Source organism: Adiantum capillus-veneris, chromosome 19 (genome assembly GCF_014529385.1).
Source record: "Adiantum capillus-veneris isolate H3 chromosome 19, ASM1452938v2, whole genome shotgun sequence".
NCBI classification, from domain to species: domain Eukaryota; kingdom Viridiplantae; phylum Streptophyta; class Polypodiopsida; order Polypodiales; family Pteridaceae; genus Adiantum; species Adiantum capillus-veneris.
This window is the reverse complement of record NC_140949.1, coordinates 23,653,604-23,669,925: the sequence shown is the minus strand read 5'-3', so window position 1 is coordinate 23,669,925 and position 16,322 is coordinate 23,653,604.

Below are 16,322 nucleotides of genomic sequence, written 5' to 3'. Positions count from 1 at the left end.
ATGCTTTTGTCTATCCTGAGTTGCTTGAATATCCTTGCGAATTGCTCTAGTCTGTGCTTCCATGTATTCTAACATTTTCTTTGAGGATTCCACTTTAATAGTTGGATCAAAAAATTTCAGTGGAGCTATACACTCTTGTCCATAGAGTGCCTTGAATGGTGACATTCCTATGCTTCTATGATCAAAAGAATTATAAGCATTTTCTACTAAAGGAAGATATTGAATCCATCTCCTTGGCTCTTGTGAATAGTAAGCTCTAAGAATATCCTCGATTACTTGGTTCACCCTTTCAGTCTGCCCGTCGGTCTGAGGATGATATGCTGTACTAAAGCATAGCTGAGTTCCAATTACTTGGAAAAGAGAAGTCCAAAACTTTGAAGTAAACTTCGCATCTCTATCACTGACGATTCTTCTCGGTAAACCGTGAAGTCTAAAGATTTCCTTGATGAAAACCCTACTAATGTCAGAAGCACTGTAGGTCGTCTTGACAGGTATCAAGTGAGCCACCTTAGTGAGCATATCAACAACCACAAATAGAGAATCGTAGCCTCTGAGAGAAGGTAATCTGGTGACAAAGTCCATACTGATACACTCCCGTTTCATTTGAGGTATATCAAGAGGTTTGAGTTCCCCGGGAAGCTTGATTCGTTCAGCTTTAATTTGCTGACAAGATAAACACTGCTTTACGTAAAGAAGAACATCACCTTTCATTGCAGGCCAAAAATAACTTCTTCTGAGTGCATTCAAGGTTTTTGCATACCCTGGGTGTCCAGAAGTCGGGCTATCATGAGCCTCAAATAAAATTTCTTTCTTTAGTGCTGGATCCTTAGGTATATAAAGTCTTTGACCAAGATAAAGAAATTCCCCTTGAAGAGAATAGTCTTTAGTCGGTCTAGAAGTTGCTTTCGGTCCTTCGCCTTGTTGAATCTGGGTTAACAGTCGTTGATATTCTGGTTCATTGAAGAAGCTTCTCTAATCCTTTCTAGAATAGGATTATTGGGTATAGAGATAGCATTGAGGAAAGACTTACGATTGAGTCCATCCACAACTACATTTTCCTTCCCACGTCGGTACTTGATATCAAAATCGTACTCTTGAAGAAGTTCAATCCCACCTTGTTAAGCTTCACAGCGTAAATATGTTGTCCCTTATTAAGTACCTTTAGAAGTCTATTGGCTTTAACTAAATGAGCCTTGGGTATCCCATTTTTCCCTTGAACTAGAACTTCATTCCCAAGGTTATCTATGAACATAAAGTTTCCGTGAGCACAATGAATGTGGGCTTGGTTCTTTTTCAACCAGTCCATTCCTAAAATTCCACCATAAATTCCTAATGGTAAAGTACGGAACTATGCAGAAGTAGTATAATCCCCTAATTCAAAATCTACCAAGCCTGCGGAATGTTGAGATAATACTTCCTTCCCATTAGCTAGTTCTACTACTAGTCTATTTATAGGACACTGGTTTAGCTTTAACTTTCTCATGCATCTAGGAGATAGAAATGAATGCGTACTCCCACAGTCTATGAGAAATTCAAATTTATCACCTTGGTGCATTCCAGGAGCTTGAATTATGGCAAACTGCTGACGAGCACCAGGATTATCTATGGCAACATGCAGCACTGCCCTTTCATCTGAATTTCATCACCTACAGTCGGTTGTCCAATTGCAACATTAGCCCTAGCAACTGCACCACGTCCTCTTCCTCTGCCTCCTCTTCCTCATCCTCCAAGATTGTTCGGTTGACCTCTTCCATTGGCATTGAGAGGTACTGCATTTGCACCGGATGCATGAGTCTTCTTGGGACATCTATTCCTGTAGTGGCCGTACTCTTGGCAGTCATAACACCTCACATTGGGAAATTCGATAGCGGTTGAAGTAGCTACCATAGGACGATCATGATAAGCAAGGTTTGCCGGTCTGTTATCTCAGTTATTTTGTATGGCCCTCTTCTCTAAGTAATTTCTTCTGCCCTGAGCAACTTTCATGATTTTCGCAGCTAATGGCTTGGCTCTTAACAAAGCATCTTGCAATGTTGTTGGTCTAAGAGCTTCCAATCTACTGTTCAATGGTTCAATGAGGCCTTGGCAGAACCTGGCCACTTGTTGTTCCAAGGTCATCTTGGGTGCATATCTCTTCAAAGTCACGAACTTGGAGTAGTATCCCTCTGTAGTCAAGGATAGTTGCTTGAGTGAGAAAAACTCGTTCATTTTGATGGCCCTATGAGCTGGCGGTAAGTAGCGTTCAGTCACTGCAGTCTTAATCTCGCAAGCCATGGATATATCCACCGCATAGAAAGAAAGTCGTGGATTTAGCTCCTGCAATAACTTCACGAGCTACCGCACTGTGATCAGTAGGGGGTTCAGACTAAATCAACATTGGAATAATGAATGAAACTTGCTTGAGATAGTGTTTCCTACCAACCATTCTTTCCTACTTCCAAGCAGTCTTTTCATAAAGCATTTCTTTCCTATTTACTTCCACTTAAATTTAAATAAAATCTTTAAAAGATACCAATGCCGTTGTCTCAGTTGGATCTCCAACATAGTTTGGGGAAGTTAAACATTCCTAAGTTATCGTAATGCAATGTTTATGTATATACGAAAATTAAATTCATCCAACCTCATGAGCTTTCTCCTCGATGCCTCGTGAGATGGCCGGATTTTCTTCTCTGACCGGTGTTTTACCGTTGTTCACTATGTTGCTAGTTCCCGCCTCGTGGCCGTTAGCACCACCAAACCGGGTTCTCTTGAGGGCCATATCTCACTACTAAGATTAGTTCTTTCGAAGAAAGAACTAATCTTTCGGATATAGTCTCTTGAGGGCCATATCTCACTACTAAGATTAGTTCTTTCGGAGAAACAAGAGACTATGCGTAATTCCCACAACAACCAATGAGAAAATTGGACAAGGACTAACCTTATTCTTACACATAATGCTAGATTAAATGCCAAGCCTTCATACTGCAAGTATGCAAGCTAACTCAAGAATGCCACGAGATGATTATGTCTTAACAACTCATACCTCATCCTAAGATTATCATAACCAAAGCTTCCTTCGTATGCAGCATGAGATCAAGATTACTGTACTAATCATGAATCATTATAACATACAATGGTAGACTATAACCATGAAAATACCCAATATAATAGATGATTCATACACAATTTGCTAACGCAACACAATACCCTACTTGTACATCTTTTTTTTTTGTATGCAAGAAGTCTCATAAATTTCATGGGAAAATCAAGGGTTTAATTCCTTGATTAATCCTCGATTCGGGTGCACAAAAAGTCTCATCATATCTTAGAGAATCATAGGTGAAGAGATTTACACATAACTATGCACAACATGCATAACTGGCAATGATGATTATATGCATAAACTCATGCTTAATTAAAGTAAAATTAACTATCTTTAAGAAGCAAGGTTCTCCTTAACCCAAAACTAGAATACAATCAATGAATGGAAACCATTGACAATACCCCACATATAATAGAGAATAGAATTATTTAGTGTTTTAGCCAGCTAGCATAATTAAGCTCGACATAGGAATCCTCTAGAGAAAAGAGACTATGGAGCAATAGGATTAACATAAATATAATTAAATTACCCTCAATTAAGTCCTCCTTTGTGTGTTATGTGATGTAGAAAGGCTACACAAAAGAATGATATGGCAGCGGCACTTCCTTGCAGTGACTTGGGAATTGTGTGTAAAATTGGGTGGGAATGCTCCTTATGTAGACTTCTAGGGTTGCTTGATGGCCAAGGCATTCCCATACCTCCCTAGATTGCCCCCTCTTGCCAAAAGAAGAAGTAGAGGTGTCACAAGCCTCTCACTAACCACTAGAGGCGTCCCCTTTTACCTAAATTAAGTGATACACCTTTCTAGTCCATACTTAGCCTCCATGCCACATTCCTGTACTTGACCCAACACTTGGCACAAGGCTACCTATACACATAACCCATGGCCATACATGATGGGGTTATATGCCCATGCATGCACACCCATGACCATGCATACCCATACATCCATATGCACATCCATGCCATACACATACCTTAGAAAATGCTAATCTTATGCTAACTTGATCTATACTACGAATTTAATTCTGAAACTTGCTAACTTAAGATAGACATGCAGGTAACGGATACGACTACCTGTCATAAATAGCAGCTTCCGACGTCCGGAACCTATTTTTAAAGAAATCTGGATCAGTGCACAGTTTGACGAGCCGGTCGACCCTAGACCATTAGGGGGTCAAAAACTTTCTATTTTTGGGAATTTTTCACAAAAATCGAATTTGACCAGAATTAAAATGCTACAAGGATCACAACTCAGAAATGACATCTCATCACTGAAACCTGCTAAAAATAGCATCTTTTGCCAAATTGATATTTAGACTTAAAATTTTACATAGGTATCCCTCTTCTAGGGCAGCTGGAGACCTTACACCTAGCTCAAAGACCACCGATGGGTATGGAAAGACCTCAACCCTTGTTGGGTCAACAACCTCCATATACTGGTAGATATCCTTTAAATGAAAAGCGGAAAATATCAAAAACATCGAGAAAAACAATGAAGGAAACTCAAGCAAAACCTAATTACCAAAACAAGAATTTAACCATGACATGAGTTGAACGGAGAAAGAAGTATCAAGAGTTGAAGAAATCTCTAAAGGAGATATATAGAACTAAAATGAAAACCACTGAGGAGGAAGGTAAAGATGTAATGAGTGTTCCATCCCATTATAAGAAATATACTCTCCAAGACCAAAAAATCATAGTCGAACAACCTATCAGGGAACTACAAAAACAAAGTCCTACGAAGGACCTAAAAACACAAAAAAGATATATCTGGCGGAACCAAGAGAAGAGCCTAGACCTGCCTACATTGCAAATGACCTGACGGGAGACGAAGAAGATCTTTTGTTAATATTACTGAAAGAATACCACGATATCTTTGCTTCGTTTTATAAGGATCTCAAGGGTGCTGACCCAGAAATCTGTCAACATACCATACCTATGAGAGATGATGTGAAACCAAGCAGACAAAAGCCATACATTTATAATGAGACATTTTCTAGGAAGATCAAAGAAGAGATAGAAAAGCTCAAGGAAGCCAAATTCATTTATAAAATTGAACACACAGATTGGGTGTCTCCAGTTGTGGTAGTACCCAAGAAAAATGGAAAATTAAGAGTGTGTGTCAATCTCAAGAAAGTGAATGTAGCTACCGTTAGAGACAACTTTCCTCTTTCAATCATTGAGCATGTTCTAGAACGAGTCGCGGGAAAAGAAGCTTACAGCTTTTTAGATGGATTTTTGGGATACGATCAACTTTGGTTGACCCCAAAGATCAGTATAAAACTGCCTTTGGGGTATTTTTGCCTATTGGGTTATGCCTTTTGGGTTAACTAATATTTGGGCTACCTTTCAAAGATTAATGAGCCATGCTTTTTAAAGAATATCTCCGAAATTTCTTGGAAGTATATATGGATGATTTTGTGTACATTCATTACTCCGGGCTGATCGTTTTGAACACTTAGAAAAGGTATTCAAAAAATATAGACTTTATAATATTTGCTTAAATCCTGAAAAGTGCACATTTATGGGTAGACAAGGAAAAATCCTTGGACATATAGTGTCTAAAAATGGCATAGCTACTGATATGAGTAATATTTATGTGATTGCTGATTTGCCTAGACCGACAACAGTCAAAGGGGTTCAAGCTTTCATGGGACATTGTGGATATTACAAACGATTCATTTACATGTACGCTATAATTGCAAAACCGATCTATAGGTTGATTACACACTTTGAATGGACTGATGAGTGTGAAGAATCCTTCATGAAGCTTAAGCAAGCTCTCACTTCATCTCTAATATTGAAAGCACCAGATTTGGAATAAGATATTCCTTATATATGTAGATGCTTCCAATTTTGCCATTGGGTGTATCCTAGCTCAACCAGGAGACGGGAAATTTGACTTTCCTATTTCTTATGCTAGCAAACAGTTGAATATGGCAGAGAAAAACTACATAACCACAGAAAGGAAAGGCTTAGGGATGATCTATGCCATAAAAGTATATACATTACCTAATTGCTAACAAATTTGTGTTCTTTGTGGACCACCAAGTCTTATTGTACTTGGTCAACAAGACATGCAACACAGAAAGAATAGTGAGATGGTTCATCATTTTGTTGGAATTTGATTTCACTGTAGTTATAAAACAGGGCACCACTCATCAAAGAGCAGATCATTTGTCAAGGATTATAATAGGAGAACCACCAAAGGGAATAGACGATGATCTACCAGATGCATATCTGTTCTCCGTTGAAATGGTACCTTGATGATCAGAAAACATGGTATCCTTGATGATCAGAAAACATGGTATCCTTGATGACCATTGCTCAAGTGGATTTGCAAATACCACTTTCTATTACAACTGGATTAATTGAGCAATCGGCTATGTATCAATTACTAGTTGGAAGGTTGTACAAAAGAAATCGGGATGGAATATTGATTTTGTGCATTAATTTTGAAGAGAAAAACCAATATCTAAGTCAAGCACATATTACCATAGTAGGACTTCACTTTGAGGAAGACCAAACTATGCAAAGGATCTTGAGACTTGGAGTATTTTGGCCAACTATGAGGAGAGATGTTCACTCATTTGTTAAAAATTGTCCTAAATGCCAAGAACAAGCATCCATACCTCATGTGGCATTGTTCCAAATATCATTTGTTCCTAAGTGGAGTAACTATCTAGTTGCTTACTTATCAAGCCGAACATTTTCTGAGAATATGAGTAAACGCCGCCAAAGAGCAATTGAAACTAAAGCAAGATATTATGATCTTATTGGAAATCAATTGTATCAGAGAGAAAAAGATCAATATCTGCGTCTTTGTGCAAAGCAAAACAAATATATTCCCATTATAGAACAAGCACATGCTGGATTAGCTAGAGGTCACTTTTCTAGCAAAACCACCGCAAGAGCAATCTTAATGACAGGCATATAGTGGTGTAGATAGCATGCCCGCAAGAGCAATCTTAATGACAGGCATATAGTGGTGTAGATAGCATGCCCTTAAGACCAATGATGGGGGCTAGAGCTTTTGCAAAATGGGGTATAGACCTTGTTGGGCCAATACATCCACCTGCTTATAGAACCAAGCTCAATATATCATTGTAGCTATGGACTATTTGACCAAGTGGGCAGAGGCTAAAGCAACTCAAAAGAATGATACCAGAACCACAACCGCATTCTTGTATGAGAATGTGTTCACAAGGTATGGACTGCCAATAAAAATTGTTAGTGATAGGGGAACTCATTTCTTCAATGAGGTAATTGAGTATCTGCTTAATGAATTTATGGTCATCCATAACAAATTAGCTCCCTATCACCCACAAGAAAATAGACAAGCTGAGCATACAAATAAAATGCTTAGCTCGGTATTGACTAAAGTGGTTAGTTCAAGACGGACATATTGGGAAATGAATCTCCATGCCACTCTATGGGCTTATCGAGTTTCATTCAAGATAGCTTTAAACGCTACACCCTTTAACCTTGTTTATGGTCTTGATGCCATACTGCCAATAGACTTTCTATTGCCAACACTAAGGGTAGCTAAGTATCCTGAGTGGACTGGTCATGAATTGTCATAGAGTCTTGAAGATTTAGAAAAGCTTGATGAGCAAAGTCTAAATGTTGTAGCTCACATCTATGCACAAAAGCAAAAACAAAAATAGTTTTGTGATTCCCATCTAGTTACAAAAATCTTTAAAAAAGGAGACTTAGTTTTAGTCTATTCCCTTAAGCAACACATTCCCAAGTTTAAGAAAAGGAAAACAAACCATTTATCATTGAAGATGTATCCCCAAGTGGAGCAATTAAGTTGTCCACCCTAGATAGTGAACCAATGGCTAATTGGATTATTGGATGTTGTTTAAAGAAGTATAATTTGGCACTAACCAATGAATTGCTAGAAAAGATGCATGCAGCAAAGCAAAGAAAGGTAAAACGAGAGCAGGTTATTGATGAAACACAAGAGGAAGCTCGGCTTTGAGTACTCAAAAGGAAAGCTTCTCTCAAGAATCAACAAATACCTATTTCTATCAACACTCTTGAACTAGATGACCAACTATGGGAATTACCGAAAGATGCAGTGTCAACGGATGATGAATGGTTAGATGGAATGGATCTTTGCATCAAAGTGTAGCTGGACAATCATAGCACAAATGCATTGGTCAATACAGGAGCTCGAATAAATTCAGTCAGTTATTCCACGTACAAGAAAGCAACAAGTCAGTCTTTGACAACAAAAACAACGACTATTAAAGGATGCAACAAGAGCCCAACACCGACATTGGGAGTAGTCAACTTAAATGTGATGGTACATGGATGTTCATGCCCTCATCAGTTTTATGCTTACCAAATGAACACATGAAGGAGACAATGATTCTTGGAATCTCATGGATGCGGATGTACAAGGCAATACCAGATTCGGATACCAATCAACTCAGGCTATCACCTAAAGGCGGACAACTCATTGTTCCAATTGCACCAAGCAAGGAGGGATGGAAAGGATGTTACCATCAAATCAAACCACAAATCAATCAATCTTCTCCATCCTATAGACAAGCAAATGCTACAAGTAGCATGCAAGGAGTTAGGCAAATTTGGGTACCAAAAGCACAGCTTAAGGAAAAGACAATTCAAATTTGGGTATCCAAAACATCAACTATTGTACCAAAGATGGTTCCAAGGTTCAAACCACAAAGAGGAGCATCTTCAAGTAGGGAGCCTAAAACAAAATGGATTTGGAAGAAAAAGGAGCACTTATCTTCTCCGCAAACTGTGAATCCGATAAAGCAATGGAGAGTTAAGTCTCAAAAGACTCAACCACAACATTCTAACCAAGAAAAACCAAGATACCAATGGCGGGTAAAAGCTCAACAACAACTATCATTGATACTGACAGCTCAGAGAATCAAAGTGCCAAAGCATCTTGATGGTACAATCAAGGAAAGAGCACACAAGCTACGAGATTTGCTCTTTGGGAGACAGCAAAAGAAAACCTCGACATCAGAAACCCTTATAATTACTCAAGACCCAACTCTTACACATCATAATGGTTTAAATTGCATTGATCTTCAAAGCATGGTAGAGCCAACTAAGGCTATGCATAGACACGATTGTTCAACATATGCACACAGTCGTCTCTGAGTACACCATCTAGGAGGGGTGGAAGGGAACCAAATAATTAAGGTCAATGTTTGAAGAGGGAGGAAAAAGTTTGATGTTAACGTGTGATTTTTTGCAAAATTACCTAATAATGCCCTTACAAAATCATCAACAGGGAAAATTTAATTGATAACATCTTCCTGATGAGTGTAAATAGTGTATGTACTATCAAAAAATGATCTTTTTGGTTATTTTTATCATTTTTCTTGATTTTGAAACTAAAAAATAGAGAAATCCACCAAAAAACAATGAAGATGTGTTTTTCAATGGATTTTCTTAATTATTGAATTGTCAAAAATTAATAATAAATAGAAAATGAGCTTAGATGGAGAAACTGAAGATACGCTAATGATCAGAAGGACAAGGCGGACAGACACAAAAATTTTCAATCAAATCGGGAGATGGAAGCCGGAAGCCTAAATTAGGCTGCCAAGGCCTACTTTCACAAATTCTCGCAGAATGACCTACCGAAATCCAATTGAGGAAATTTTTGAGTCTAACATAGATTTCACGGCCTAGTAGGACTCATAGGAAAATTTGGGTAAAGATAGTTTGGGAAGTCCGAGTATAGATATCCAAGATAGCCTAAAATCACCTCATTTCCACTAGTTGCCCTTGGAGAAGAGAGCTCTCAACCTTCTTCGTGCGCGATTTTCGGAGTCCACAGTCGCCCGTTTACAACGCCGTCTCACACGAGACATGAGGGGTAAGTTCTAAGCTTATCAATGATCAATTCTATATGGCTGGTAGCAAGTCTAGGCTCAAAGGGAAAACCCTAGAAACCGAGCAGTGCACGAAGTCCTATGACCTAAAATTGACCATAGCGGCCTGTCAACTCAACCAAATTGGATGACTTGAACTGTAGCATGCCCCTATATAATAGAACACTTCTATATCACCAGATGACCATTCGGCAGGGGTCGAGGAGGGTCTCAAGTAGAAACTCTAGGTTTTTGCCAGATGCCAGAATTGGATTTTGACTCCACAGACAACTTATAGACTAGGTCTATACACAATGTACATGGATGGTTTCATGAAAACAATCAAGGCAAGCTCTCAAACAGCAAAAAACAGCTCGAAGGCTACAAAGCATCAAATTTGACATATGAAGTCAAACTGACTCCAAATGGGCCAAAACTAGATGGGTAGCATCAGGGCTATGTAGCGGACAAGTTCATAGCTTCAAAAGTGACTAACCAACTCCACAGGCCATCTAGTCCCAAAAATAGGTGATTTTAGAGTCGACAAAGCACGAAGTGATGTCGACACGACAAAACTTTACCAAATTCAATTTAAGACTTATTTTAGATGTATTGATTATGTTTGGGTCAAAAATTTGATTGCTGTAAATAATCGTGATTATTTACTTTTGTACTTTTTTGGCTTGAAAATAGTACCTTCACTTCACCTATCACTTGTCCACACCTATTACATCCCACATTTGAAGTATGAGCCAAAATGATCAAGAAAAGCTTGGAAATTGTCAAAAAAACGCACCAAATTCTTTCCAATCCAATTTTTGAGTTATCTGTCACATTTTTTGATCCAAATCACCCCATATCTCATACACAGAGTCTACATCATTCCTAGAACCAAGTTGCATCAAAAAATGAACGTTTTGATGAAAAAGTAAATAATCGAGATTATTTACTTTCTTGCCAAAATGGGAGAAAATTGCAACTTTGACCTTATGGAACCAAAGCACATGATGTCCCAAGTCCACTAACCAAATTTGAGTAAATTTGGATCTCAAAAACTCAAAATCCCTTTATATCTATGTTTCAGAGACTGAAAGCCTAAATCTGGCACCATTTCCACCCAGCAGAAAGAAATGGAGGAGCTGGGAGAGCTTCTAACCAGGTTATTCGATGCCTACAAGACTAAAGATCAACAGCTGATAGAGGTAACAAATGAACTCCTAACCACAACTTTGTCAGTACAGAAGATCCAAGTGCAGCTCTCGATGTAGCAAACGCATCTCTATAATACTCGGAGCAAAGGATTAATGATTAGGCAGTATTTTTGAGATAGATAAGGGAAAATTCTGTTGTCGCTTCAATAAAAGGTACAGATGCAGTCTATAAGACTTTGCAAAAGAAAAACAAGGAACTCGAGATAGAGCTGAAGCTAGAGAAATCACAGAGAAGAGACCTTGCACTCATACGAGTACAACGAGAAGAACAACTGCTTAAAGAGATAGCTAAACTACAGAGAGTCAATCAGCTGCTGCAAGAGGGACAACCAAAGACACAGGAAGAAGCAGGTCCCTTGGAGCAACCAACTATTGACATTCCATCAGTATCTTTTGCTGAGATGAAAACACGGTCGATAGAAGAGCTAGAAGGAGAAGAAGATTTTTAGGTACCACTAACTGATGTTAAGCAAGTGTCCATGGTCCAACTTTCTAAAACTGAGGAAGATGCGCTCAAGGAGCAGGTTGCCCAGGAGATAGATGCCGAATGGAAAGCAACAATGGATTGGGAGTTGAAAATTCTTCACTCATTCAATGTAACTCAACTCACTCCCAACCAAATCAATGCACAGTGGCATCACCAATCATTGCCATACCCTTTGATCAAAGTAGATCTATTACAGGTAAAAGAAAGACTATACAAGGATATGCAGGTAGAAGGCACAGAGGATGTCCACCTCAAGTGGAGAAAGAGCTGGTTGAACAAGAATCTAAGATATCTGATTATGTTCACAAGAGCACCTGCCGCACTACAAAAAGACTTAACATTATGTCCGATACCAAGGGTAAGGACATGGCAAGCTTTTGAAGCACTAAAAAGAAGCGGCCTACATGGTTAAACTAACCACAATTGCCAGCTCCAGAGCAAGAAACACCAACAGAGGAATACATGGTGAAAACCCTTACGGACGCCATGACTTTCTTCAAAAGCCTTCCTGACCTCTCATGTGCCATGCTATACAAAATTTTCAGAATGCTACTCACATGTATTCAAGATTTTCACGAGCCAGAGTAAGCAGGAGCGCCATGGATATCTTTTCTTGAAGGCAATAAGGGTCTCCGCTATGACTTAATGGCCAGCCTTCTGAAGAATTCCTTTACGGCTTCTACGCCCGATGCATGTTTTTTTCCTCTAGCAATATGTTGGCATTTGAGGAAGCATTCTAAACAGGTTTCTTCACTTGGTGAATGCAGATATTTGGGCCAGTGATTAGCAACCTACATCCAGATTTGTTGGGTATTCAGCCATTGAGCTTAAAAACATAGTCACCATGCAGTTCTTGCAGGTTCCTAACAAAGAGAGAAGACTAAGATATAAGAAAGCATTACACGCGCTTAAAGATCGCCTCGCCAGCCATCAACCCGAAGACTACTTTAGCCCATGAAACTGCGTCAAGGGATGACACAGTCGAGGAGGGGGGGAATGTTAGCAGCAAGCTAACTCGGATATCATTTTTCGGAGCTTTTATTGTAAAAACACTTATTATTTTGATGAATCGGGAATGTTGTAACTACTACTTTCTAGATAAACATTGTAATTGATGAGCTGGGGCTACAAGATTCCAGATTTTATCAATCTGTCTTTAGTTAGAGCTCCCAGATTATTAGTTTTGACCACAAAAACCTTGGCTAAGGTATAAAAGTCAATTTTTGTAAGCTTTTTAATAAGTTTTTGATAAGTTTTGGATAACAGAAACACATCGTGAGCTAACGACGCTCACTTCCCTCCTTCTCGCGCTTCCTACTCTCTTCTCGATTGTCACATTGCAGTGCACACTGTTGCATTGCAACCGCAGGTAAGAGCTCTACGCATTGACATAAGCATTTCATGGTAATCCTAGCTTTTGACACGTCGACCCGTTGCCTAATTTAATCATAAGTAGGAATTTAAGCTTCAAAATCATAAACTAAGTATAGGCGGGGAATTGGGGCATCATTTCTAATCATTTAGATGCATTTTGGGTCAAAAACGACTAGATCAAAAACTCATTGTTAATAATCACAATTTTTACACCTGACCTAAAGTGAGATTTGAGACCATAAGCATGTGTGCTTAGGTCTTATAAACATTTCCTAGAAGTTTTGTAATGTTTGGATGTTGTTTGATGCTGTAACGGATGTGATTTGTTTGCCGATGAGCGATTAGCTTTTGGTGATTTCAGTCATTTGAGTGTAGCTTGAGTTAGATGCAAGTTGTTTGTTGTTTTCCAAGAGATTGACAACCACTTGTAGCCGCCATGCACTAGTTGAGTCAGCTTCATCCCATGGATTAACAATTATATTCGTGGTTCGCACTATGTCTGCAATAAGATAGGAGTGAGGTAGACACCCATCCCACACTCTTTCATTAGCAAAATCAAAGCTATCAACATTCATTTCAATCTCTTTTCCTTTGTCAGCCATACTAGCAAATTTTAGGTATAAACCGTACTTATACTTTGGCACTTCAAGCCCTAGTTTCTAATGCTCTTTACCTTAAGAGATAAGCACTCAAGCATCTATACCCGTGGCTCAAATATTATTAATTGCAAGGAATAGAAGAGAGGGTTCAACAGAGGTAAGAGAACTCCAGTTCCTATCAAGCTTCTAATAGCTCAATAATGGTTAAGCCATAAGACTTCATTATTAAGACCATATCTCTTGACATTGTCATCATTAACAGCATAAAGCAGGCGTTCTTCAAGGATGAAAAATCCCTATTCTACTTACTCTTTTGTAATTAATAACACCAACCATTTGTAGCAAGCTTGAGGACCTCTCTTCTTGAGCAAGAGAACAGAAACCAATAGCTCTGATACCAATGTAATATTTAATGCACTAGTAACTTGTGTGTAATGGAAATTGATAACATAGTGAGCATTTCATTAAGAACAAGTTCCTAATGAGCATAGAGAGAGTACTTAATTGAGAAAGCTACATAGAAATTTACACCTAGCTAATTTGGAACTGAAAATACTTGAAAAGAGAGAGAAATAGAACAATTGACAAAAATTGAGGACCGGATTTACATGTAGCCGCTCCCCCCTCTAAAAGGCTTCGTATTATAGGTTCCCCCATCAAGGGAGACATTTTATGATACAATACTTTGTGTTCCTTCAATAACTTGCTGGTGCAATGAAGATGGAAGCTTCAAGTACCAAGCTTACACTTGAAAAACACAACATCAATTCCCTCACGGTCTTAGACCCAACACCTCACACACCTTCGAAGATGGTGAGAGCTAGCGGGGTATGAGAGTAGATCTAGCGGAAGAAGACGTATTCTTACAAGAAAGAAGTATTTTTTGTCACATAGTCACTCGTAATAGCTTAGCATAGCTTAGTAATTAGCATGGTAGAGGAGATGAGCATGCATTGGAGCTTGGCTCTTGGTTGGATTTTTATCACAAAGCCAAGAGTTGTTGGTATAGGCCTCCGTTCTCACAGGTTTGGAGTAGATGATGAGCTTTCCATTAAAGCTTGAGAAGGAGATAGTCTTCTTTACTTCACACGTGAGTTTGTGTGAGTGTGTGTGCCATAATGCCTTTGCAAAATCAGTCCCCCCCTCTCTCTCTTGGTCGACCCCTCTTACTATTTCCTCTTGCTGGCCCTGCATTGGCTCATGCCAAGCTTAGCCAATAGGAAATAAGAAGCAGAAACAAGAGCCTAATAACAAGTGTCCTCCGTTACCCTTTATTGAGAGCTTAGGTAATTAGAATAATTTATTTAAATTCCCATTGGACCGTTTTTTCTTCTAGCCAATAGGAATTAAGCAAGCCATTGGGCTGCTTAATTCTCATTGGACCCCTTGGCAGACTGTCCAATAGTCTTCTAGGGAACTTAATTTTTATTGGTTCTTTTATCAAGTGTTTTTAAATTAATTAGGCTAAATTTACTCTAGCCTAATTCTCATTGGTCCACCTCTTTGGCTATCCAATAGGATTTGAATGAGGGTTTGGGGGCAACTGGCCTAGGAGCCTGACATGATTCCACTGTGTCCTTTGTGTAAAGGGAGCTTGGGAGAGTGTGTGTGTGTGTTTCTCTCACTTCTTCTCTCTCTTTCCCTACCTTTAGGGCTTGCTCCTTCCTTGATAGGGATGTGGGAAGACTTTTGAGTCTTCCCACAAGCATCCAAATTTCCTAAAATTTTCCAATGAAATTTTTAACTGAAATTTTGAAACCTTAATTTTTGGAAGTCTTAATGGGCATCATTCATGCACATTGCTCTTTGGCATAGTGTCCCCCTTTGGATCCCTATTTTCCCTCCTTTGGATCACTACTGAGACCGGTCTGCTAGCCTTACCAATACTCTCGCTTTTTCTCCCCTGGTACTTTTTTATATTAAATGATCAGTTTAACATGAGAAAATACGCATTTAGAAGAATTAGATATTAGTTATTATGACATTACCCCTCTCTTGAAATCATAGTCGTCCTCGACTATGAGATAGAGACGATAAATCGTAGTCATTAGTCATTTTTTTAGCGGGTAGAGGATCCCTATTTTACCCTACAACACTGTTCCAGAATGGATGACTAATCCATTTGGCGCTTGAGAGCTTAAGCTACCGCAAGCATGTGTGCGCATTAGTCCTATCAATCTTCCATAGTAGAGTGACAAGCTCTACTTGGTGTTTGGGAGACGTCGTCTCCGAAAACTTGATCCTAAGCATGCATACTTCTTAACATTTGTGCACAAAAAATAAAAAGAGAGTCTTATAAGACAAAAACTTTGTTCATTTATATATTTTTACATTTGCTTACTCTAGGAAAGCATTCTAAGCATTGACAAGGTTTTGATTATCCTTTAATTATACCTTGCATCCATCTAGCATCTTCAAAATGATAGTTCTTAAACTTTTTAAGATACCATCGGATAATCTTACCGCCTCTCAATACCTTGTCTTCATGTGGGAGAATGGACTCGGGTTGCAACACCTCTTCTTGGTCCTCGATCTCCAGTGGGTCTTCAATGGTTGCTTCATGGAGTGGCTCTCCTTTGTAAGGCTTCAATAGGCTCACATGGAAAGCATTGTGTATGAGCCAATGGCTGGGCAACTTGAGTTGGTAAGACTTCTTGTTGATCGGCCTAAGAATCTGAAAGGAACCATAGTACCTTTTTGCTA